Source organism: Dendrobates tinctorius, unplaced genomic scaffold (assembly GCF_039654945.1).
Source record: "Dendrobates tinctorius isolate UK_male_01 unplaced genomic scaffold, ASM3965494v1 ptg000019l, whole genome shotgun sequence".
NCBI classification, from domain to species: Eukaryota; Metazoa; Chordata; class Amphibia; order Anura; family Dendrobatidae; genus Dendrobates; species Dendrobates tinctorius.
Genome location: NW_027361687.1, coordinates 63,144,108 through 63,168,835, shown reverse-complemented (window position 1 = coordinate 63,168,835; position 24,728 = coordinate 63,144,108). Strand labels below are relative to the sequence as shown.

General features: G+C 43.2%; 1 protein-coding gene across 9 annotated transcripts in view; it reads right to left on the bottom strand.

Moving 5' to 3' along the window:
* The window catches only part of MEF2D (myocyte enhancer factor 2D), a 176,922-nt gene that overhangs the window by 82,043 nt on the left and 70,151 nt on the right, over window positions 1–24,728 (bottom strand). Inside the window, exon 3 of one of the 9 annotated variants that reach the window (XM_073567139.1) lies at window positions 23,083–23,113. The exons of 6 other annotated variants lie outside the window; for them this stretch is intronic. The gene's annotated coding sequence lies outside the window, so the exon portion shown is untranslated. Of the gene's footprint in view, window positions 1–7,343; window positions 7,577–21,343; window positions 21,467–23,082; window positions 23,114–24,728 lie in introns of those variants that run through there. 2 more of the 9 variants (XM_073567140.1, XM_073567141.1) reach the window with 2 other exon arrangements.

Below are 24,728 nucleotides of genomic sequence, written 5' to 3'. Positions count from 1 at the left end.
AATTATGCTCGTGACCTAGATTTCTGCAGATAGCTGATATAAACCAAAGATCTAGACGCCGCTCTGCGGCTCAGGGCCCGGGCACAAAATGTATCAGGGCAGAGATGCAAAACCTACGGGGTTAATATCAATGAGGGTCTGAGGTTCCCGAGGTACGAAACTCATTTACTTCTTGAAATAAGCAAAACAAGCGCCAAACCTGCCGGTGACACTCGTGAAGCACGTTGGGCCCAACGCACATCTGAGGCCTAAATATTTAATAAGGGCCCTCCTGGAGGCAGGAAACTAAATGGCTTCTGCGAGACAACAGGTCAAAGAATCCTCCAGTTCATATGCAGACATCTATGGAAGAGTTTGATTTCTTTTTTTATGTAGTGATAATCCAGAATTTATTTTTTTTATGTTTATAAATTACTTTTTATTTATTTTTTCAACTGACAGGTTTTTTTTTTTATATTATTTTATAGTATTATTATGATATATAAAATCCTTTTTAATTTCCTTGTAATACACAGCTGTCTGTTTTATGTTTATTTTTTGTTTTTGTGAGTTTTTTTTCTATCATATATAGACTTTTAATGAATGCCCAGACGAGGCAAAAAAGTCAGGGTCCATAGTCTGACTTCTAGGATTGCGTTTATTTTTATTTAATTTTTTTTTTTTACATATCAATAATTGGCTGCCATTATAACTGTACTCAGTTTTCCCATACTCCTGAATGGCACACTTTTCTTTAATGAACCCTTTTGTCCCTCACAGGCTACGTAAGAGGAGCCATTGCAGTACCCAGGCTTCTTCATAGAAAACTGATCACTCACTTTCGGCCATATTGATTGTCACTCAGCTTGAACGTAAGAAAATTAAAAAATTTTCCTAACCCGAGAGGAAGGCTCAAGGACATAGTTAATGGAGGGTGGCTAATTTTTAGGTAATGGGGTCCAAATGAATAATTGTGTTTGTTTTTAAGCAAAGTCATGGCCTATGTCTAGGTAAACTGAGGCATCAGCTCCTGCACAGCGGGGTGTCCGTGCTGACACCAGGAAAAGAGCGGCACAGTGGAGCAGGGCTGGCAGCCATGTGATATGTTTTCAGTCGCACAGACAAGGAGAGGCTCTGATTGACTCGCTGCCTCAGCATCTCCTGCTCATCGAGCCAGAGAAAAGAAAAAAAAATATTGGCTGTAGGAAGCCAGGTCCTTGCTTTTGCCGCGCCAGGCAAGGAGATGTGATTGGCATGAGGGTAACACCCGATTCCATATCTGGATGAGGAGTTACGTTTAATAAGAAAAACACAGACCGACTAAGGGCCAATGTGCGCATTTGTATGTGTCCGAGAAGATGTGGTGACAGCAGCCATGTTGTTTTCATCTCACAAAAATTGGATGACACCCAGATTTTTCAGAAATGGATACTGTACCAAGCAAAGACTGCTGTGATTGCTAATATCCATAAAAATTTGACCACCGGGGCAACACTCCAATGAATCTATACACATCTCAAAAAGGCCACTTGCTTCAAGATATCCACCAAGGTACATCACATTTTGTTATGACAAATTTTTAATTTAGCAATTATTTTGGCACAGGAATTGAGGAAAACACCCAAAGTCGACCTTTTTTCACTGTAATTTTTGGGCTACACGGCAACTTTGGCAAGACTCACCTGCCATATACTTCTATGCTATGCCATGAGACTGATTTGTAATTTAGTTGGGGTCGTTTACAGCAAAATCACAGCAGTAAATTTGTCGCATGCCAGAAATGTTTTTTGGTCTCATACCTGACAATTTCCGTCACGTAACAGATGACAATGTATAGTCCCATCTTTTGCCGGGACGGCTGTATGGGATGCAGAAGATGTAAATGACCCTTAGGCCGGGGTCACACTGGCGAGGAATACGGCCGAGTGAGAGGCGCTAAAAGCACGCATTAGACACGGACCAATGATTCTCTATGGGGTCACTCGCACCAGCCGTATATTTCTCATCCGTATTCTACGCTCCGTGCCACTTGCAGCATGCTGCGATTGTCAGCGTACTACGGCCGTAATACGCCAATGCAAGTCTATGGGTGCGCAAAAAATACGGATTACACACGGACCACACATGTGACTTGCAAGAAATACGCAACCGGTGTCTTTTAGCAAAGCCGGCAATTCAGTGCGCCATACAGTAAACTCACACTGACAGGTTTAATAAAGAAACGAAAGAATAGATATAGACACATAGAATACATATATATATATATATATATATATATATACATATATGCATTCTATGTGTCTATAGCTATTCTTTCTGTTAGAAACCCTGGCATAGGGCTCCATTATTTGTCCATTTTGCAAGGCGGCGAGAAAATCTCGCCATACGGATTGCATACGGATGCTCACATGCGCAAAATACACGACCACACCTTGATTACGGATGACATACGGAGCACTGTTTAGGGGCCATTCATCCGTATTACGCATGTAAAATACTGACCGTATTTTGCGTTGGTTAGTGTGACCCCGGCCTTACTGTCCACCTGGCTAGGGTGCGACTTAAAACTTCCCATCTGTAGAATACACAAGACAAGCCTGCGAATTGTGACTGGAAAATTTAGGAATAATGCCTCCTACAAGGTCAATTGCTGGTCGGACACTAGACTTCACAGTCACATTAGTAAATGAAGCGTTCCTTGAAGCCTGCTTCCCATACCCAGGGAGATGGCTTCATGACCTTGTGAAGGTCACCTCGTCCTCTATGCTGGATCTAGAGCTGTGGAGATGACAATGAACAGATGCATAATAAAGCAATTTTACCAGATGCTGGGGGCCATTTGGGCTCAAGTGAAAAGCTCTGGAATCATCAAGGAGGGAGAAGAGGAGGAGGGAAGAACGAAAACTTCACCCACAGCACACATCCCATTCACACAGTGCCTCTTTTCACAGCTCGTGCCAGCACAGGGCTGGGCAGCCGTTGAGATACGACTGGACAGCTGCCTCTCAGCTGCCGCCTGTCGCCGATCTTACATCTATTAGAAAAACACAAAACCTGTCTATTTAACACCCTGGATGGGTTAACCCTTCACCTGTCATTTCTATCCATCGAGGTAACAAAAGTCATTTTATTTTTTTACAATACATCAAGGAAAAGAGCACAAATATTGCCCAGTGTCACGAGAATCACTGAGTCTTTGCCACCAAACTTTACCACATTCTAAAAAAAATTTGATCAGCCATCTTGGAAAGATATGACTCTATGGGGACTGGATGCACATTTCTATCATGATAGCATTATTTTCGGTGTAGACAGGCAGACAGGGTAGTCTCAAAAATTACACCAGATACGGGATGGACTTTCTCAGTAACATTACAGCTGGGCCCATGAATAACTTTACAAGCATTTTGCAAGTAAACACAATTGACCTCATATTGGACAATAACAGTCACTATGCTCAGATAACGGGTCCATAAATTCAACAACTGCTCTGCACCACCACTGTCTCCACCATTTAAAGAGGTTTTCCACAACTGTTTAGCAACCACAGCCCTTGTCTCATTATTCAAGTCCAGATTATTCAAGTCCAGATTGAAAATGAAAGATGAACTCTGAACCACCTGTTGGATATATGAGGCCCTACAGGAGGTCATCACTTCAAGGACAGAATTGTAATAAACTATTTATACCGTCTATTTGCTTTAATAATCACCAACATCCAATAGATAAATTCAGCTTTAAAGGAACATTATACCAATACATCGGTGGTGGTGGGTTGATTGACTAGATCTGTGTGGAGATATACCGGTTACTAAAAAAAATAAAAATAATGAAAAAAAAATGCCAAGATTTGATGATTTGTGTTTTACACCAGAAGCAGAAAAAAAGGAACTAAGATGCATGCTGTATACATGCACTAAGATCTCGCTCAGCACCGCTTCCTCTGCAAAAGAGTGGGGGAGGGCCGGACAATACCATAACAGAACGTGATAGTATGATGAGACTTTTACAGCACATGCTATGGGACTAGAATGGACATAATTGTTGCCAATTATCTGCCAATACTTTACAGATACCAACAACACTCACCACGGGTTCATAATAGCACATAAACGTGTTCCCAAGAGTGACTCAACAAAAGATCCAACTGATGAAACAGTAAAGGATATACATAAAAGAAACCCAACAGACATATCTACTTATATATTAATCTGTATGAGACTAAACCAATAAAAACCCAACTGAGGTACCAATAGCTAGGACCCAATGTAGACCCACCCAAAGTATGTAAATGGGATGAAACCAATGAAGATCCAATGGAATTATCTACGCAGGATGAAACCTATAACTATCAAACGGAAACATCTACGTAGTAAATATCCAATACAGACCCGAAGCATGTGCATGGGACAAAACCAATGAAGACCCAACTGAGGTATCAATAGTTAGGACCCAATGTAGACCCATCCAAAATATGTACATGAGACGAAACCAATGAAGACCTACCTGAAGTATCCATGTAGGATGAAACCTTTAACGACCAAACCGAAGCATCTACAAAGTAAACACCCAATACAGACCCACCTGAAGTATGTGAGGAATTACCCAATATAGACCCTACCAAAGAATGTGAATGGGATGAAACCAATGAAACCAAAGTGTCTACATAGCTTGAAATGAATAAAGACCTAACTAATATATCTGCATAAAAAGTACCCAAAGAAGACCCAACCAGAGTACCTGCATGGGATGTAACTAATGAAGACCCAGCTAAAGTATCTACATAGGATGAAACCAGTAAAGACCCAAATGAAATATGTGCATGGGATTAATGTAGAGCGAACCCAACCAACGTATCTGCATAGGAAGGACTCAAAAGAGACTCAATCAAAGTATGTGAAAGGGATGAAACCAATGAAAACCCAACTGAATTATCTGCATATAAAGTACCCAAAATAGATTAAACCAAAGTATCCATCTGTAACTATCTGTATTGAACAAAACCAATGAAGAGCCAACTGAAATATTGCCAAAGAAGACACCAATAAATACAGAGAACAGAGAGCCCACACTGCTACAACTACTTGGGACATGTCCAGTGAAGTCGAAAGAAGTGTCATGACAAAGGACATATTCAATGAGGAACCAACATGAAGAAACCAACTAAGATCCAATGGATATAATTACAGAGAACTACAAGTGGAGACCCCATGGAAATCATAATTATTAGGCTGGGTTCACATTACGTTATAGCAGTCCGTTAGACGGACTGCGTTACACCGCGGTATAACGCGGTTTAACGCAGTCCGTTAAAGCTGCCATTCAGACCCATTGTCGGGCGCATCGCGACGCATGCCGTAAAGTGGCAAGTGTTCGCGATGTGCCGTCATTCAGTGACAAAGCCTCGGACGCAGGCTGCAGCTTCCGAGGCTCCGTCACCGCTAGTGCAGATGGAGCATCTTCGCTAGCGGTATAGCATAACGCATATCGCGTTATGCTATAGCGTTAACGCAGCCCGTCAACGCTATGCGTTGAACGGGCTGTGTTAACGCAATGTGAACCTAGCCTTTACTCAACCGGGACTCAACAATTATATCTGCCTAGGAGGCAAGCAATGGAGATCCAACAGACATATTGGACAAGCCGTCCAAGTGAGACCTAATGTTTTCCTATGACGACTAGTGAAGAACCCTTTTGAATCTATTACCTTTTCACCAATCACCCAATTGTACAATCACTTTGCTTATTAAAAACTAGTAATTTCCACTAATAAAACTATAGCCCGTTCAAAACAGTCCCTGAAAAGTCCAAGTAAAAAAAGGTCTTGTTACAAGCCAAAAATACAAGCTCACTGTATATACCAAACGTGTGCATAATGTTACTGGTTAACAATAACTGGAGTTGGGACAGTGACCCACAATTGAGTCCCAAAAACAAGCTCTATCACTTTAGGTATAAGAATGGGACACCACCTCGTCCAGACATATAAATTATGCCAAAAGAATAAACCACAAAGAACCACAAAAATCACTATGCTATTATGGTCAACAACATGGTCTAATCTGTCTATTTTCAGCCTTTTTTACAATAAATACATGTCTACAAAAGCTCGCTAAAAATACTCAAAGTACTTAAAAAAAAAAATTCCCAATATTGCCAATATTTGTAACTAATCAGACGGTTGCTTTTCATATCCTTTTTTGTAAACTGGACTGAATAAACAACTTGCATAAGACCACAAGTGTGACTTATTTGTAACTTGATTGAGCGCTGTATGACCTCACATCACCATGTGTTGCTCATCAAACTGAAGATTATCCAAAAACTCGAGCATTAACTAAATCTGGGCCATGAAAACATTGCCCTGTCCCAGATCGATACCTTCATTTTAGACATCCAAGCTGTGTTATTTTTCACAAAAAAAGTAAAAAGTTGAGGCACAACACTGAGTTGTGTGGTTTTGTGAGTAAACAATACTTACGTAGCCCAAAAAAATTGACAAACCTTTACAAGAAAAATACCAAGGCTGTCTACCATCAAACAGGCACATAAGATGATGGAAACTAAACCTGCCGGCCTATCCAGATATTTACATATAAGTTCCTCTTTTGTCGGAATGGAAAATTTTTTTCATCTCTTAACACTTTGACAAAACCACTTGACCGAGCCTTACAGATCATCTTCCATCACGCGGCACATGGGAACACCTCAAATCCTACATCCAGGTCCCACTTCCCCGGATGTCACACAGGTTGAGCAACTAAACCACGTGAGGGGATGTGTATATATTAGGTAGCATATCCCATGCCTCGTAGCAGAGGAGTGACCTTCCAACTGGGGCTGATGTGATAGAACATGGTCCTGGGTAATAGGGACCAGTGACTGAAGCACAATGCTCACCTACATGGGTTTCTTGAATGAGGAACATCCATGATATAAACAATTAACGACAATCATGTAATTCTACATGATGGATGGATGGTGGTGGTGGTCGTGATGGCGGGGAAAGAAGGAAATACAGTTTTCAGGATTCGGGAAGTTGAGTCCAGGATATGGTCTCCGTTACAACAAGGAAACATGGTTCTTGAGGATTATAAACAAGACGTTGCGTTTCCTGGCCTGTCTTCCTCCGTCAACCCCCCACTACCCAGAGGGACTCACTTTAAGCCAAAGCTGGGTGACCAGAGAGGGTATAAAATGAGGGGCCTTGCCAGCAAGCATAGGCTTCTGAAGTGTATACCATAAGGCAGGCCTTATAAGGAGCGCGTGTACAATCTCTTCAGCTAGTGCTAAAGACGAGACCCTTAAGCCTGCAGATTGTGCTGGCTGTAGAAGAGGGAGTTAAAAAAGCAGGACGTACTTACAAGCATGGAGCCACGATGACTGTCTTTCCTGGCCCGCTTCCTTCGGGAAGTGGCCCCGGAGACTGGAGCAAAAAGGGGGAGTGCGGAGTAGGAGAAGAAGTGGCCTTTCAGTCTTAGTCTCTTGAAGCCACCAACACCAGTGAAGAAGTATCCCCAGTTTGTCACTAAACAGTGTGGAAGGTCCCCCCACCACTCACTCACTCACACGGCTTGTCCTGAGTGACAGAGAGGACCTCTGCCGTCAGCGGGTAAAGGGCAGTGACAGATGTAAGGAGGGGAGGGGGGCTGCCTGTATGTGTGTGAGTGCGAGAGGAGGGTCTGGTTTGAGGGGGGAGGGAAGGGGATGCCTCCTGCCTTAAAAACAGCTGTTGAAAAGAAAGCCGCTGAGTTTATTTCCTTTCCAGTGTGACTTTAACTGGTCCCTCCCCACTCCCCGGTAGCAAAAAGCTTTAACTGACAATTAGAGGTTCTGCAAATCTGTCATTTTTTTTGTTACTCTCCTCCGAGACCCCAAACTTGAAGTTGTGGCGTGGGAGGTAGTACTTAGTTTGAGACGACTCAAGGCAGCCCCCAGCCACATCATTGACTTCCCCACCCTCCTGCCCTCGCACATACATTAGGGCCAAATTAGTTTGCAGCTAATAACCCCACCAAGTTGTTTTTGGAAATCTTGCACCTCAAGCCAAGGTGGGAATTACACAATAATGTGGAGGATGAGAATGACCTATTGGTAGGATGACATCGGGAACTGGGAAAACATTGGACATGAATATTTTTGTCACCAAAAAATAGTGACATAATTAAAAAACAAAACAAAACAAAACTATTCAGGGTCAGGGATACTGGAAAACAACCAATATGTCTCATATTCCAGATTCCCCTCAGTAATTCCGTTCCTTCAAGACTCCAAAAAGGTGGGTGATGGCCATATGATTTCTCACCCGGATTGCTCCCCAAAAAAGGATAGAATTTGTTTTTAAAAAGGGAAATACTTGTTAATTGAAGTTCTGGTGTTTAGTAAGGACTTTACGAGTCCTGCATGGTGGTGAATGCTGCCCTTCAGCTGTCTACATACTCAACTGTAGTCATGTTGGTGGGGCGGTGTCATGTCATGATTGGCTTTGAAGGTACACTGGTGATGGATTATCTTACTACTGCTTTGTGCCACTAAATGTTACAGAATACCCTTTATAATGAGCAGATAGCCAAGAAACTTTATGATCGATTGGCGTTAAGGACAATGGTGTGGGAGCCTTTTGTAAAAAAAAAAAAAAAAAAAACTTCCGATATTGCAAAGTATATGACACATATAAGGATATTACTACTCATTTAAAACAAGCTTGTAACTCATAAAGGGTCCTCACACTAAAAACAGAATATACTCCTCTCCCCCATTTCATCAGCTGAGAGACTGTATGAATCAATAAAAAAAGATGTTTACTGTCGCTTTAGATACAGGAAAGATATATATATCTTTGTACCGTACTGTCTCTTTAATGTCTTATTCCCTAAGGTGAGGGGAAAAATATTGACGCAAGGAAAGGGGGGCAAACCAGCTCAGACATTAGGCTTCTGTCAAGTTGGGAGAGGCATTCTAGGTGAGGACACTCCTCCAAAATCTTTTTGGATTGGGGCAAATATTTAGGTAACTGCACGCCATTTTGAGAAGGTGCTTGCATGGTGCCCTCATTAATGCTCCAAAATGATACCCAAGTAATACTAGAAATGAAATCAAATTGGTCTAGCACGGACCTGGGCATAGTGCGGCCCGCAGGCCACATCTGCCCCTCTGGCTATTCCAGTCCGGAAAGCTAGCCGAGACAGCCTAGGGGCTGAAAACAGAGACCCACAGTCAATGCCCTCCCCACCTCGTTGCCGCAGGCCACCTGATATAACCACTATCGGCTTCCTCGGAACGCAGATATCGGTGAATACACTGGTGGAGGATGGAGCAGCCAGCTCCTTCTTCCACCAATCAGCGTGTGCAAATGAGACAACAGATGTGATGACGCCACTACATCACTTCTACTGTGCAGAGAGTGCGTGCGCCAGAGACTGGAGCAGACTGCCAGGGTAACAGGAGCGAAGTGTGTGTGTGTGTGTGTGTGTATGGGATGTGTATATATATACAGGGGGCTTTGTGAGAGCTCATACTGAATATAGGAAGGCTAGGAGGGGACTCATGATTTTTAAAGGGGGCTATATGGGGGTTCATACTGTGTATAGAGAGGCTACGTGAGGGCTCATACTGTATAAGGGGCTGTATGAAGGTTAATACTGAATATAGGACACTGTGGGGTCTGACTCTGTACATAGGAGGCTATGTGAGCTCATACTGTATGTAAGGGTTCATACTGTATACAGAGGGGCTATTGGGGCTTATACTGGATATCGGGGGTTGTGTGTGGACTCATACTGTATATAAGAGCTATGTGTGGGTTCATCCTGTATATAGGAAAGCTATGTAGGCACTGATGCTCCAATACTGTATATAGGGAAGCTACGTGGGGGATCATACTATGCATAGAGGGACTATAATAGGCTCATATTGTATATAGAAGGCTATGGGGCTCATACTGTGAATAGGGGGCTGTGTGGGCTCATACTTTATTTTCGGAGGCTGTGTGAGAGCTCATATAGTATATAGGGGGTATCAGAGGGAAAATTAATTGCCCGCCCTTGTTCTAGAGTGTTAAGGTAGGCTTACATCTTCAATAACAGATAAAGTCCCCTTAGATCAAAAACTGCTCCAACGTTTTTAAGGACCTTGAAAAATAATTGATGGAAATGGGTCCTTAAGGGTTTCATTTTGACTTACTATTGACCAAGAGATTGAACTTAATCAAGTTTACCATGGCCATAAAAAATGCTCTCCTCATTCACTGATGATCGAGAAATCACACAATACTCCCCAAGTATTTCCGATTATGAGGTCTAGTGAAGTATGCCAAGGGTGCCCTTCATGGAAAAAAAAATATCTATATTGGAAATGTAACGTTTATATGAATATTTGGCAAAAAACGTCATTATAGTCCATGGAGGTCTTCAGAATGAAGCCTACACATGTAGTCTTGAGTTAGTGGGTGGAGGAAGCTTATATCCTCACCCATCTCAGGGGTTCAGAAACATGCGACTCCCAGTTAGTGCAATGTTCTTCACCTGAGATCTGGCCAATAATGACATTATGGTCCATAGAGCTGTTCAGAATGAAGTCTACACACGTAATACTCATCCAGTGGATGAGTCCTACTCTACATTATGCTCCCAACATGGGAAGTTCGAAAATGGACAAATCAAATTGTAAATGGCATGAAGGAGATTACCTTATCTAATCCTTAAACATTTATCTCTTAAATGGGGGGGGAGATTACAATTGTGCCACACATGGGGTGTCTGCAGTTCATTTTATATAAACAAGCACTTGCTGCCCTGATGGAGAACATTGACCAGTGCTACAGATAGAACCTGATAAAACCTCAGATACAATGTCCAGAGACTGGATCTAGGTGTTAAAGACAAGCACTAGACACAGACAGGGGACATGCATGTGGTAAATGAGGTTAACCCCTTCTCTGACTGAAACGGTACAGGATATGGGACTAAAGCCCACCACACACATTTGATAGCCATCGTGTGGACAAACGATCATTTGGCAGACAGGTTTCTCCACACAGTTCCCATAGACTAGAATGAGAACTCCTTGAGAGAGACACTGCCAAACCATTCTGGCTGGAGCTTATCTCCCAAAAAAAAAAACATTGGCTGTTGGAAAGCCGACATGCTGGATCCACCAACATCATCTGTTGAGTGGAAAGTCAGGAGATGTTGGTTTGGCCAACGTTACACTGACGTGTTTAGGTGGCTTTAAAAGAATGAATTTCCACCCTAGTATGAGGTAAGTTGTACAATCCATTCTGTGACCCAAAACGCGTGTCACCTGCTATACAAATTTCTTAATAAAAAAGAAAGTTATCCACTGATTTTAAAAGACGCTATCAATGTCACATCAGCTGAGATCCAACAGCGAGAAGCCGCATCAATCGGAAGCAATCACCACTGATGAAAGGAGCTGATCTTAAGGGCCCGTTACACATAGCGATATCGCTAGCAATATCGCTGTAACGTCACTGGTTTTGTGACGCAGCAGCGATATTGCTAGCGATATCGCTACATGTGATACTTGCCTCCGACCGGCTCCCCCGCTGTCTGTCGCTGATTGTGCGAGAACGTCCTGGACCATTTCTCGTCGGGCGCTTCCTGCTGGGCTTCCTGTGGCGCCGACGAGTGACGCGGGAGGACGTCAGGATCGCCGCGTCTGACAGGTAAGTAGCGACCCCCGACCGCTGCTATGTCGCTGGTGAGATCTGCCTGTGTGGCAGCTCACTAGCGACCCATATCGTTGTCGGGATCGCTGGTGCATCGCTTAGTGTAACGGTACGCCTCGATGACTACAGTCCATGAAGAAGTAATGGGAGCCTCAGCAGTAGCGATACATGAGTGAATCTGTCACCCCATCTCCCACGTGAAACCACATCAGTGTTTTTTCTCATGGTATTCAAATGACTGGAAGAAAAGGTTTCCAACTCGTTTTCGATTGTCACCACTTATGTACGAAGACTGTAGTTGTGACAGAGGCAGAAAATGCAGTGGTCATAAATGGCTGTATATAATAATGGGTGGGGGTGTTAAAGAAAGATTGTACCTACCATAACTACTGTAAGAAAAAGATACAGATCTCTATTTACTCCCTTTCAAGGGCGCCAAACCAAACCGACAGCTGCGGTAAGATTGCCGCTCCTTACATCTATTTGTAACTAAAAGGCCCCTATCAGAAAGTAATGGCTGCCTCAAAGGCAAAACAGACTTGTTAATAGCCATACAGTAAAGGCCCCGTCTCACTAAGCAATCTCGGTAGCGAGATCGCTGCTGAGTCACAACTTTTGTGACGTAACAGCGATCTCACCAGCGAGATCGCTGTGTGTGACAGCGATCAGCGAGCGGCCCCCCCTGCCGGTATCGCTGATCGCTGCAAGAAACCTCTGGACATTTCTTTGGTCGCTGGTCTCCCGCTGGCCAGCACGCATCGCTGTGTGTGACAGCGGGAGACCAGCGATCAGGTGTAAAAAATAATAAAAAAAATAAAAAATATAGTTATTCTCACCTTCCGACGTCCCGCGCAGCCATCCCGCCTCTCTCCACGCTCCGGTCCCAGTGATCCTTTGCATGAATGACCGCGAGACTTTGTTATCCCGCGAGACCGTGACATCTCGCGGTCATTCATGCAAAGGATCACTGGGACCGGAGCGTGGAGAGAGGCGGGATGGCTGAACGGGACGTCGGAAGGTGAGAATAACTATATTTTTTATTTTGATTCTATTTTTTACAGGATGGCCAGCGATGCCGGGCACTCGGCATCGCTGTGCTGATCGCTGGTGAAGCTGTCTGTGTGACAGCTCACCAGCGATCACATAGCGACTTACTAGCGATCCTGACACCTTGATATCGGTGTCGGGATCGCTGGTAAGTCGCTTAGTGAGACGGGGCCTTAAGGCTATGTGCACACGCTGCGGTTTTGGCCACTGCGGATCTGCAGCAGTTCTGCAGACAGTGTACAGTAGCATGTAAATCTATGGGATTTACAATCTGCTGTGCACATGCTGCAGATTTTTAACTGCGGAAAAGCTGCGGTTTTGAATCCGCAGAAAGAAATGACATGTCACTTCTTTTCTGCGGATTCTGCTGCGGTTTACCATCTCCTCCATTGTAGAGGTGATAAACCGCAGGGGAAAACCGCTGGCCAATCCGCAGGTCATTTTACCTGCGGTTCCGCAGATACAAATCCGCAGACCAATCCGCAGAGTGTGCACTTAGCCTAAATGGAGACAAAATGGATTTTAAGAACAGTTCCTTTAAGATGGGGTGTTTAAGTCAAGACATGAGCCTCATATTGCCACATAAACGTGCAGTGGACACCTTGTATCTCCTCGCCACAATGTAATTTTCTGCTCTTATTTTTCCTTGAACGGAAACCACGAGAATATTTCGTTTGCAACCCCCGGAGCTGACTGAGCTTCTATTGTTTATGGCCGAGCGGCAGCGTGTGCATTGTATGCGTGTATCTGGGAGCAAGCACCGCGCTGTATGGAGCGGGGATCCTACTCCAACCTGGAGACAGTCTCTCTCCTCAGCTACAGATCCCAGGCCAGATCTAATCACTGTGAAATAAAGAATCACATATTGCACAGGGCCACAACACCCAGAATACCAATCACCAGAACAAGGTCTGTGCACACACTATAATTAATGCTTAGGGATTTCAGCTCTAAAGACTGCAGTATTATGTATGCACCTTCAGAGTATAATACAGGATGTAACTCAGGATCAGTAATGTAATGTATGTACACAGTGACTGCACCAGCAGAATAGTGAGTGCAGCTCTGGAGTATAATACAGGATGTAACTCAGGATCAGTACAGGATCAGTAATGTATGTACACAGTGACTGCACCAGCAGAATAGTGAGTGCAGCTCTGGTGTATAATACAGGATGTAACTCAGGATTAGTACAGGATCAGTAATGTAATGTATGTACACAGTGACTGCACCAGCAGAATAGTGAGTGCAGCTCTGGAGTATAATACAGGATGTAACTCAGGATTAGTACAGGATCAGTAATGTAATGTATGTACACAGTGACTGCACCAGCAAAATAGTGAGTGCAGCTCTGGAGTATAATACAGGATGTAACTCAGGATTAGTACAGGATCAGTAATGTAATGTATGTACACAGTGATTGCACCAGCAGAATAGTGAGTGCAGCTCTGGGGTATAATACAGGATGTAACTCAGAATCAGTACAGGATCAGTAATGTATGTACACAGTGATTCCACCAGCAGAATAGTGAGTGCAGCTCTGGAGTATAATACAGGATGTAACTCAGGATCAGTAATATAATGTATGTACACAGTGACTGCACCAGCGGAATAGTGAGTGCAGCTCTGGAGTAAAATACAGGATGTAACTCAGGATCAGTAATGTATGTACACAGTGACTGCACCAGCAGAATAGTGAGTGCAGTTCTGGAGTATAATACAGGATGTAACTCAGGGTCAGTACAGGATCAGTAATGTAATGTATGTACACAGTGACTGCACCAGCAGAATAGTGAGTGCAGCTCTGGGGTATAATACAGGATGTAACTCAGGATCAGTACAGGATCAGTAATGTAATGTATGTACACAGTGACTGCACCAGCAGAATAGTGAGTGCAGCTCTGGAGTATAATACAGGATGTAACTCAGGATTAGTACAGGATCAGTAATGTAATGTATGTACACAGTGACTGCACCAGCAGAATAGTGAGTGCAGCTCTGGAGTATAATACAGGATGTAACTCAGGATCAGTACAGGATCAGTAATGTATGTATACAGTGACTGCACCAGCAGAATAGTGAGTGCAGCTCTGGTGTATAATACAGGATGTAACTCAGGATTAGTACAGGATCAGTAATGTAATGTATGTACACAGTGACTGCACCAGCAGAATAGTGAGTGCAGCTCTGGAGCATAATACAGGATGTAACTCAGGATCAGTACAGGATCAGTAATGTATGTACACAGTGACTGCACCAGCAGAATAGTGAGTGCAGCTCTGGTGTATAATACAGGATGTAACTCAGGATTAGTACAGGATCAGTAATGTAATGTATGTACACAGTGACTGCACCAGCAGAAGAGTGAGTGCAGCTCTGGAGTATAATACAGGATGTAACTCAGGATTAGTACAGGATCAGTAATGTAATGTATGTACACAGTGATTGCACCAGCAGAATAGTGAGTGCAGCTCTGGGGTATAATACAGGATGTAACTCAGGATTAGTACAGGATCAGTAATGTAATGTATGTACACAGTGACTGCACCAGCAGAATAGTGATTGCAGCTCTGGAGTATAATACAGGATGTAACTCAGGATTAGTACAGTATCAGTAATGTAATGTATGTACACAATGACTACACCAGCAGAATAGTGAGTGCAGCTCTGGAGTACAATACAGGATGTAACTCAGGATTAGTACAGGATCAGTAATGTAATGTTATGTACACAGTGATTGCACCAGCAGAATAGTGAGTGCAGCTCTGGGGTATAATACAGGATGTAACTCAGGATCAGTAAAGGATCAGTAATGTATGTACACAGTGATTGCACCAGCAGAATAGTGAGTGCAGCTCTGGAGTAAAATACAGGATGTAACTCAGGATCAGTAATATATGTACACAGTGACTGCACCAGCAGAATAGTGAGTGCAGCTCTGGAGTATAATACAGGATGTAACTCAGGATCAGTAATATAATGTATGTACACAGTGACTGCACCAGCGGAATAGTGAGTGCAGCTCTGGAGTAAAATACAGGATGTAACTCAGGATCAGTAATGTATGTACACAGTGACTGCACCAGCAGAATAGTGAGTGCAGCTCTGGAGTATAATACAGGATGTAACTCAGGATCAGTAATATAATGTATGTACACAGTGACTGCACCAGCAGAATAGTGAGTGCAGCTCTGGAGTATAACACAGGATGTAACTCAGGGTCAGTACAGGATCAGTAATGTATGTACACAGTGACTGCACCAGCAGAATAGTGAGTGCAGCTCTGGAGTACAATACAGGATGTAACTCAGGATTAGTACAGGATCAGTAATGTAATGTATGTACACAGTGATTGCACCAGCAGAATAGTGAGTGCAGCTCTGGGGTATAATACAGGATGTAACTCAGGATCAGTACAGGATCAGTAATGTATGTACACAGTGATTGCACCAGCAGAATAGTGAGTGCAGCTCTGGAGTAAAATACAGGATGTAACTCAGGATCAGTAATGTATGTACACAGTGACTGCACCAGCAGAATAGTGAGTGCAGCTCTGGAGTACAATACAGGATGTAACTCAGGATTAGTACAGGATCAGTAATGTAATGTATGTACACAGTGATTGCACCAGCAGAATAGTGAGTGCAGCTCTGGGGTATAATACAGGATGTAACTCAGAATCAGTACAGGATCAGTAATGTATGTACACAGTGATTCCACCAGCAGAATAGTGAGTGCAGCTCTGGAGTATAATACAGGATGTAACTCAGGATCAGTAATATAATGTATGTACACAGTGACTGCACCAGCGGAATAGTGAGTGCAGCTCTGGAGTAAAATACAGGATGTAACTCAGGATCAGTAATGTATGTACACAGTGACTGCACCAGCAGAATAGTGAGTGCAGTTCTGGAGTATAATACAGGATGTAACTCAGGGTCAGTACAGGATCAGTAATGTAATGTATGTACACAGTGACTGCACCAGCAGAATAGTGAGTGCAGCTCTGGGGTATAATACAGGATGTAACTCAGGATCAGTACAGGATCAGTAATGTAATGTATGTACACAGTGACTGCACCAGCAGAATAGTGAGAGCAGCTCTGGAGTATAATACAGGATGTAACTCAGGATTAGTACAGGATCAGTAATGTAATGTATGTACACAGTGACTGCACCAGCAGAATAGTGAGTGCAGCTCTGGAGTATAATACAGGATGTAACTCAGGATCAGTACAGGATCAGTAATGTATGTATACAGTGACTGCACCAGCAGAATAGTGAGTGCAGCTCTGGTGTATAATACAGGATGTAACTCAGGATTAGTACAGGATCAGTAATGTAATGTATGTACACAGTGACTGCACCAGCAGAATAGTGAGTGCAGCTCTGGAGCATAATACAGGATGTAACTCAGGATCAGTACAGGATCAGTAATGTATGTACACAGTGACTGCACCAGCAGAATAGTGAGTGCAGCTCTGGTGTATAATACAGGATGTAACTCAGGATTAGTACAGGATCAGTAATGTAATGTATGTACACAGTGACTGCACCAGCAGAAGAGTGAGTGCAGCTCTGGAGTATAATACAGGATGTAACTCAGGATTAGTACAGGATCAGTAATGTAATGTATGTACACAGTGATTGCACCAGCAGAATAGTGAGTGCAGCTCTGGGGTATAATACAGGATGTAACTCAGGATTAGTACAGGATCAGTAATGTAATGTATGTACACAGTGACTGCACCAGCAGAATAGTGATTGCAGCTCTGGAGTATAATACAGGATGTAACTCAGGATTAGTACAGTATCAGTAATGTAATGTATGTACACAATGACTACACCAGCAGAATAGTGAGTGCAGCTCTGGAGTACAATACAGGATGTAACTCAGGATTAGTACAGGATCAGTAATGTAATGTTATGTACACAGTGATTGCACCAGCAGAATAGTGAGTGCAGCTCTGGGGTATAATACAGGATGTAACTCAGGATCAGTAAAGGATCAGTAATGTATGTACACAGTGATTGCACCAGCAGAATAGTGAGTGCAGCTCTGGAGTAAAATACAGGATGTAACTCAGGATCAGTAATATATGTACACAGTGACTGCACCAGCAGAATAGTGAGTGCAGCTCTGGAGTATAATACAGGATGTAACTCAGGATCAGTAATATAATGTATGTACACAGTGACTGCACCAGCGGAATAGTGAGTGCAGCTCTGGAGTAAAATACAGGATGTAACTCAGGATCAGTAATGTATGTACACAGTGACTGCACCAGCAGAATAGTGAGTGCAGCTCTGGAGTATAATACAGGATGTAACTCAGGATCAGTAATATAATGTATGTACACAGTGACTGCACCAGCAGAATAGTGAGTGCAGCTCTGGAGTATAACACAGGATGTAACTCAGGGTCAGTACAGGATCAGTAATGTATGTACACAGTGACTGCACCAGCAGAATAGTGAGTGCAGCTCTGGAGTACAATACAGGATGTAACTCAGGATTAGTACAGGATCAGTAATGTAATGTATGTACACAGTGATTGCACCAGCAGAATAGTGAGTGCAGCTCTGGGGTATAATACAGGATGTAACTCAGGATCAGTACAGGATCAGTAATGTATGTACACAGTGATTGCACCAGCAGAATAGTGAGTGCAGCTCTGGAGTAAAATACAGGATGTAACTCAGGATCAGTAATGTATGTACACAGTGACTGCACCAGCAGAATAGTGAGTGCAGCTCTGGAGTACAATACAGGATGTAACTCAGGATTAGTACAGGATCAGTAATGTAATGTATGTACACAGTGATTGCACCAGCAGAATAGTGAGTGCAGCTCTGGGGTATAATACAGGATGTAACTCAGGATCAGTACAGGATCAGTAATGTATGTACACAGTGATTGCACCAGCAGAATAGTGAGTGCAGCTCTGGAGTAAAATACAGGATGTAACTCAGGATCAGTAATGTATGTACACAGTGACTGCACCAGCAGAATAGTGAGTGCAGCTCTGGAGTACAATACAGGATGTAACTCAGGATTAGTACAGGATCAGTAATGTAATGTAAGTACACAGTGATTGCACCAGCAGAATAGTGAGTGCAGCTCTGGGGTATAATACAGGATGTAACTCAGGATCAGTACAGGATCAGTAATGTATGTACACAGTGATTGCACCAGCAGAATAGTGAGTGCAGCTCTGGAGTATAATACAGGATGTAACTCAGGATCAGTAATATAATGTATGTACACAGTGACTGCACCAGCGGAATAGTGAGTGCAGCTCTGGAGTAAAATACAGGATGTAACTCAGGATCAGTAATGTATGTACACAGTGACTGCACCAGCAGAATAGTGAGTGCAGCTCTGGAGTATAATACAGGATGTAACTCAGGGTCAGTACAGGATCAGTAATGTAATGTATGTACACAGTGACTGCACCAGCAGAATAGTGAGTGCAGCTCTGGAGTATAATACAGGATGTAACTCAGGATTAGTAATGTAATGTATGTACACAGTGACTGCACCAGCAGAATAGTGAGTGCAGCTCTGGAGTATAATACAGGATGTAATTAAGGATCAGTACAGGATCAGTAATGTAATGTATGTACACAATGACTGCACCAGCAGAATAGTGAGTGCAGCTATGGAGTATAAGACAGGAGGTAACTCAGGATCAGTACAGGATCAGTAATGTAATGTATGTACACAGTGACTGCACCAGCAGAATAGTGAGTGCAGATCTGGGGTATATTACAGGATGTAACTCAGGATCAGTACAGGATCAGTAATGTAATGTATGTACACAGTGACTGCACCAGCAGAATAGTGAGTGCTGCTCTGGGGTATAATACAGGATGTAACTAAGGATCAGTACAGGATCAGTAATGTAATGTATGTACACAGTGACGGCACCAGCAGAATAGTGAGTGCAGCTCTGGAGAATAATACAGGAAGTAACTCAGGATCAGTACAGGATCAGTAATGTAATGTATGTACACAGTGACGGCACCAGCAGAATAGTAAGTGCAGCTCTGGAGTATAATACAGGAAGTAACTCAGGATCAGTAATGTAATGTATGTACACAGTGACTGCACTAGCAGAATAGTGAGTGCAGATCTGGGGTATAATACAGGATGTAACTCAGGATCAGTACAGGATCAGTAATGTAATGTATGTACACAGTGACTGCACCAGCAGAATAGTGAGTGCAGCTCTGGGGTATAATACAGGATGTAACTAAGGATCAGTGCAGGAACAGTAATGTAATGTATGTACACAATGACTGAACCAGCAGAATAGTGAGTGCATCTCTGGAGTATAATACAGGAGGTAACTGAGGATCAGTAATGTAATGTATGTACACAGTGACTGCATCAGCAGAATAGTGAGTGCAGCTCTGGGGTATAATACAGGATGTAACTCAGGATCACTAATGTAAAGTATGTAGAGAGTGACTGCACCAACAGAATAGTGAGTGCAGCTCTGGAGTATAATACAGGAGGTAACTCAGGATCAGTAATGTAATGTATGTACACAGTGAGTGCACCAGCAGAATAGTGAGTGCAGCTCTGGGGTATAATACAGGATATAACTCAGGATCAGTACAGGATCAGTAATGTAATGTATGTACACAGTGACTGCACCAGCAGAATAGTGAGTGCAGCTCTGGGGTATAATACAGGAAGTAACTCAGGATCAGTACAGGATCAGTAATGTAATGTATGTACACAGTGACGGCACCAGCAGAATAGTGAGTGCAGCTCTGGAGTATAATACAGGAAATAACTCAGGATCAGTACAGGATCAGTAATGTAATGTATGTACACAGTGACTGCACTAGCAGAATAGTGAGTGCAGATCTGGGGTATAATACAGGATGTAACTCAGGATCAGTACAGGATCAGTAATGTAATGTATGTACACAGTGACTGCACCAGCAGAATAGTGAGTGCAGCTATGGAGTATAATACAGGATGTAACTCAGGATCAGTACAGGATCAGTAATGTAACGTATGTACACAGTGACTGCACCAGCATAATAGTGAGTGCAGCTCTGGAGTATAATACAGGAGGTAACTCAGGATCAGTAATGTAATGTATGTACACAGTGAGTGCACCAGCAGAATAGTGAGTGCAGCTCTGGGGTATAATACAGGATGTAACTCAGGATCAGTACAGGATCAGTAATGTAATGTATGTACACAGTGACTGCATCAGCAGAATAGTGAGTGCAGCTCTGGGGTATAATACAGGATGTAACTCAGGATCACTAATGTAAAGTATGTAGAGAGTGACTGCACCAACAGAATAGTGAGTGCAGCTCTGGGGTATAATACAGGATGTAACTCAGGATCAATAATGTAATGCACCAGCAGAATAGTGAGTGAAGCTCTGGGGTACAATACAGGAGCAACCTAATATTTTGCCAATGCAAAGGAGCTCATGTACATATGCATGATCTTCAAAAACATGTCCTTTACTTTACACTTATCAACATGTTGTAACCCAAAACAAAATACATTATTGATCCACGACACCCAATGTTGCAACGCAACACTGCTGCATGGAAGAGCAGGGCATAAATCATCTGTGTTGTTCTGCCCACAGACCTAGATAGATGTCCTGGTGTGACCCCTCTTCTCCAAGCCAAATCGGCTGCTGGGCTCACTGAAACAGTAAATGCACTGCATAGTCTATGTAGCGGCTGATCAGCGGACTACTGGCAACCTTCGAGGCTTCTGACCTGTGTCCATATTGCAGCATGCAGCAGTGACTGCCACAAAGAGAGCAATGTGCATTAATGGTCGGGGAACAGATTCATTTGCTGGAAACAAGAAGGAGGAGGGAGATCTCAGCTGTTATGGACGCAGGGAGGCACATGTGGAATAGAACGTAATGTTCTGGTTGAGGAATAATCCACCAGAGCTTCGGATTGATGTAATTGGGCCAGACGGTTGAGAGGGGAGAAAGCGAACTGAAAAAAAAAAAAAAAAAGTGAAAATCTCCTATACTAAAGCTGCAGTCAGATCGGCCAAATTCTGACTTCCACCAGCAACCTCATTCAAATGGACTGAACGACAAAAACGATAATTGCTTAACTAGTAACTCCAGAACAGCACAGACGCCGCAGAGGTGACGTGTCCTGTGGCATGACGTGCTATGATATCACCTATCATCATGGGGGGGATAAAATGGAACTGCAGGTACGCTATTTATGATCTAGCGCACTGGAATTGCTATTTAAGCACTTAAGCATAGTCCCAAGAGTAAGCAGACTCCCCATAAATCTGCATCTAATGCATAAATAGCAGTTCAGGTCCAAGAACTTTAATGGGACAGAGCTGCAATACCAGACATAACCCATGGACAGGGGTGGCACTGTTTTAGAAAGCAGTCATGTCGACATAATTGACTTTCCACATAACTATCCAAGAAACCAAGAACAACAGCCATGCAAATAAAATTAGCAACTATCACATAGGAGAAACTAGGAGAGCCTTAAAAACGAACACTTTTGGTTCTACACAGCGGACTAACACTGCAAATTTTTGTCCAAAAAAAAAAAATCTACTCCTATCGGTTCCTTCACCTGCATTATCCAGTCCTTGACCAGCCAAGTGGCGTCAACAAGCAAGAGTGGTTCCCATAGTAAGAGGCGCTTCAGTGCGAGCACAATAATTGTCCACATCCCAGATCTTCCATGGGTCATTGTAAGATTGTTAGAAGTTCTCAACTTGGTCCAACAAACCGTACTCCAAAGCCTAAAGCTATGTGCACACGTTGCGGATTTTGATGCGGATCCGCAGCGTTTTTGGACGTGCGGAATTAAATCAAATCCGCACAACCAATGCTAGTCTATAGGAAATTCAGAATAGTTGTGCACATGCTGCGGAAAAATAAGCGCCGATTTGCAACGTTTTATTTTCCGCAGCATGTCAATTCTTTTTGGAGATCTGCAGCATTTCTGCACCCATTGACTACCATTGAGTCAGTCAAATCCGCAGCAAAACCGCAGATATAAAAAAGATTTGTGGTTTTGCTACGGCGTTACGTGCAAGAAACACTGCAGATCAGGAAGAGTGTGTGGGCGGAGACTGTGTGTGTCTGTCTGCGGGTGTCTGTGTGTATCTGTGTGTGTGTGTGCGGGTGTCTGCGTGGCTGTGTGCGGTTCTGTGTGTAGGCAGGCATCGTACAATGGGACTACAAGTCCAATATGGCTATGTCTACTACAGTGACAGCATTAGCTGATGATTGGACACTAGTAGTCCCATCATCCAGCTACTGTGTTGAATAGTGTGTAAAAAAAAAAAAAAAAAAAAAAAAAAACACATACAGTACACATACTCACCAAACAGCTAATCCCCGACACCCTCGGTCACCTGCAAAAAAAATTATAATAAACTAACACACATACTCCCTGTTTTGACATAATCCATTTAATGAGTGTCCCTCGACGATCTCCCGTGCAGGGCTGTCGCATCAGGAGATCTGACCGCTGTACAAAGGCTCTGGTGTACAGTAACCAGAGATAATCCTCCCGCTGTGGATCACTCTGCAGCACAGAGTTACCGGAGTTCAACCTGTCACTTGTGGCACCGCTGCGTGAGAAAATTCTCACACAGCAGTGGTGCCATAATTTGAGAGCATGAACTCCAATGAACAACACTGCGGGAGTATTATCTCCGGTCAGTGTGTCATCGGAGCTCCTGTAGAGCGGTCAGATCTCACTGATGTGACAGCTCTACACATGAGATCATCGTTGGACAATCTTTATTAGATGGATTGCGTCGGAATAGGGAGTATTTGTGTTAGTTTATTATTTCATTTTTTTTGCAGGTGATATAGGGTGTCGCAGGAATTAGGCTTTTAATAAATATGGGAAACTGTGTTGTGTTTTATTTCATTAAAATACTTTATTCTGGCTGTGTGTTTATTTAACCCTTTAACTATAGGATTAGTAATGGATAAGTATCTTATTGACGCCTCTCCATTACTAAGCTGGGCTTGATGTCATCTTACAATACAAAGGTGACATCAACCCCACAACTATTACCCCATATGCCACCACTACAGGACAGTGGGAAGAGAGCCTAAGTGCCAGAATTGGGGCATCTTAGAGATGCGCCATTTCTGGGGCGGCTGGTAGCTGGTGTGTGAAGCAGGGGGGGGGGGGGGCAATATCCATGGCCCATTCCTAGGTAATTAATATCAGCCCGCAGCTGTGTGCATAGCCTTTTCTGGCTATTCATTATAGGGGAACCCCACCACGTCATTTTTTAGGGGACTCCCCTATTTTATTAGCCAGTAAAGGCTAATTATACAGCTGTGAGCTGATATTAATAGCCTGGGAAGCTCCATGGGTATTACCCCTCCCAGGCTATAAACATCGGCCCACAGTCGCCGGCTATCGCTGTTCTGGGTTTGAAAATTGCGCGGGAGCCCATGCCATTTTTTCCCTTTTTTTTTTAATTAAACAGATATTGTGTTTAATGCAGATTTTGTGTGTGTGTCTTTATTTAACTCTTTATGTACCATTTTATTATGTTCATTACTAAACATAGGCATTGGTATTATCTATCTATAGATCTATCTATCTATAGATATTCACTTATATTTGTTTTGTGTATATTATATGTGAACATGGTATGTGATGATATGAGATTCAATGGAGTATGTAAGGCTAGGTTCACATAGCGTTTAACGCATCCATTACATAGCGGCATTAACGCTATGTAACGGATGCGTTAATGCACCCATACACTGCTATAGACTAGCGCATCGCTAGCGCATGCCATAATAGGCATGCGTTAGCGATGTGCCGTCATTCTGTGACGGATCCTCGAACGCGGTCTGCAGCATCCAAGTGTCTGTCACTGCTTGCGGGATCGCATAACGCGATCACGTTATGGGAGTAGCGTTAATGCAGTCCGTCAACGCTATGCGTTGAACGGGCTGTATTAACGCTATATGAACCTGGCCTAAGAGAAGAGATTG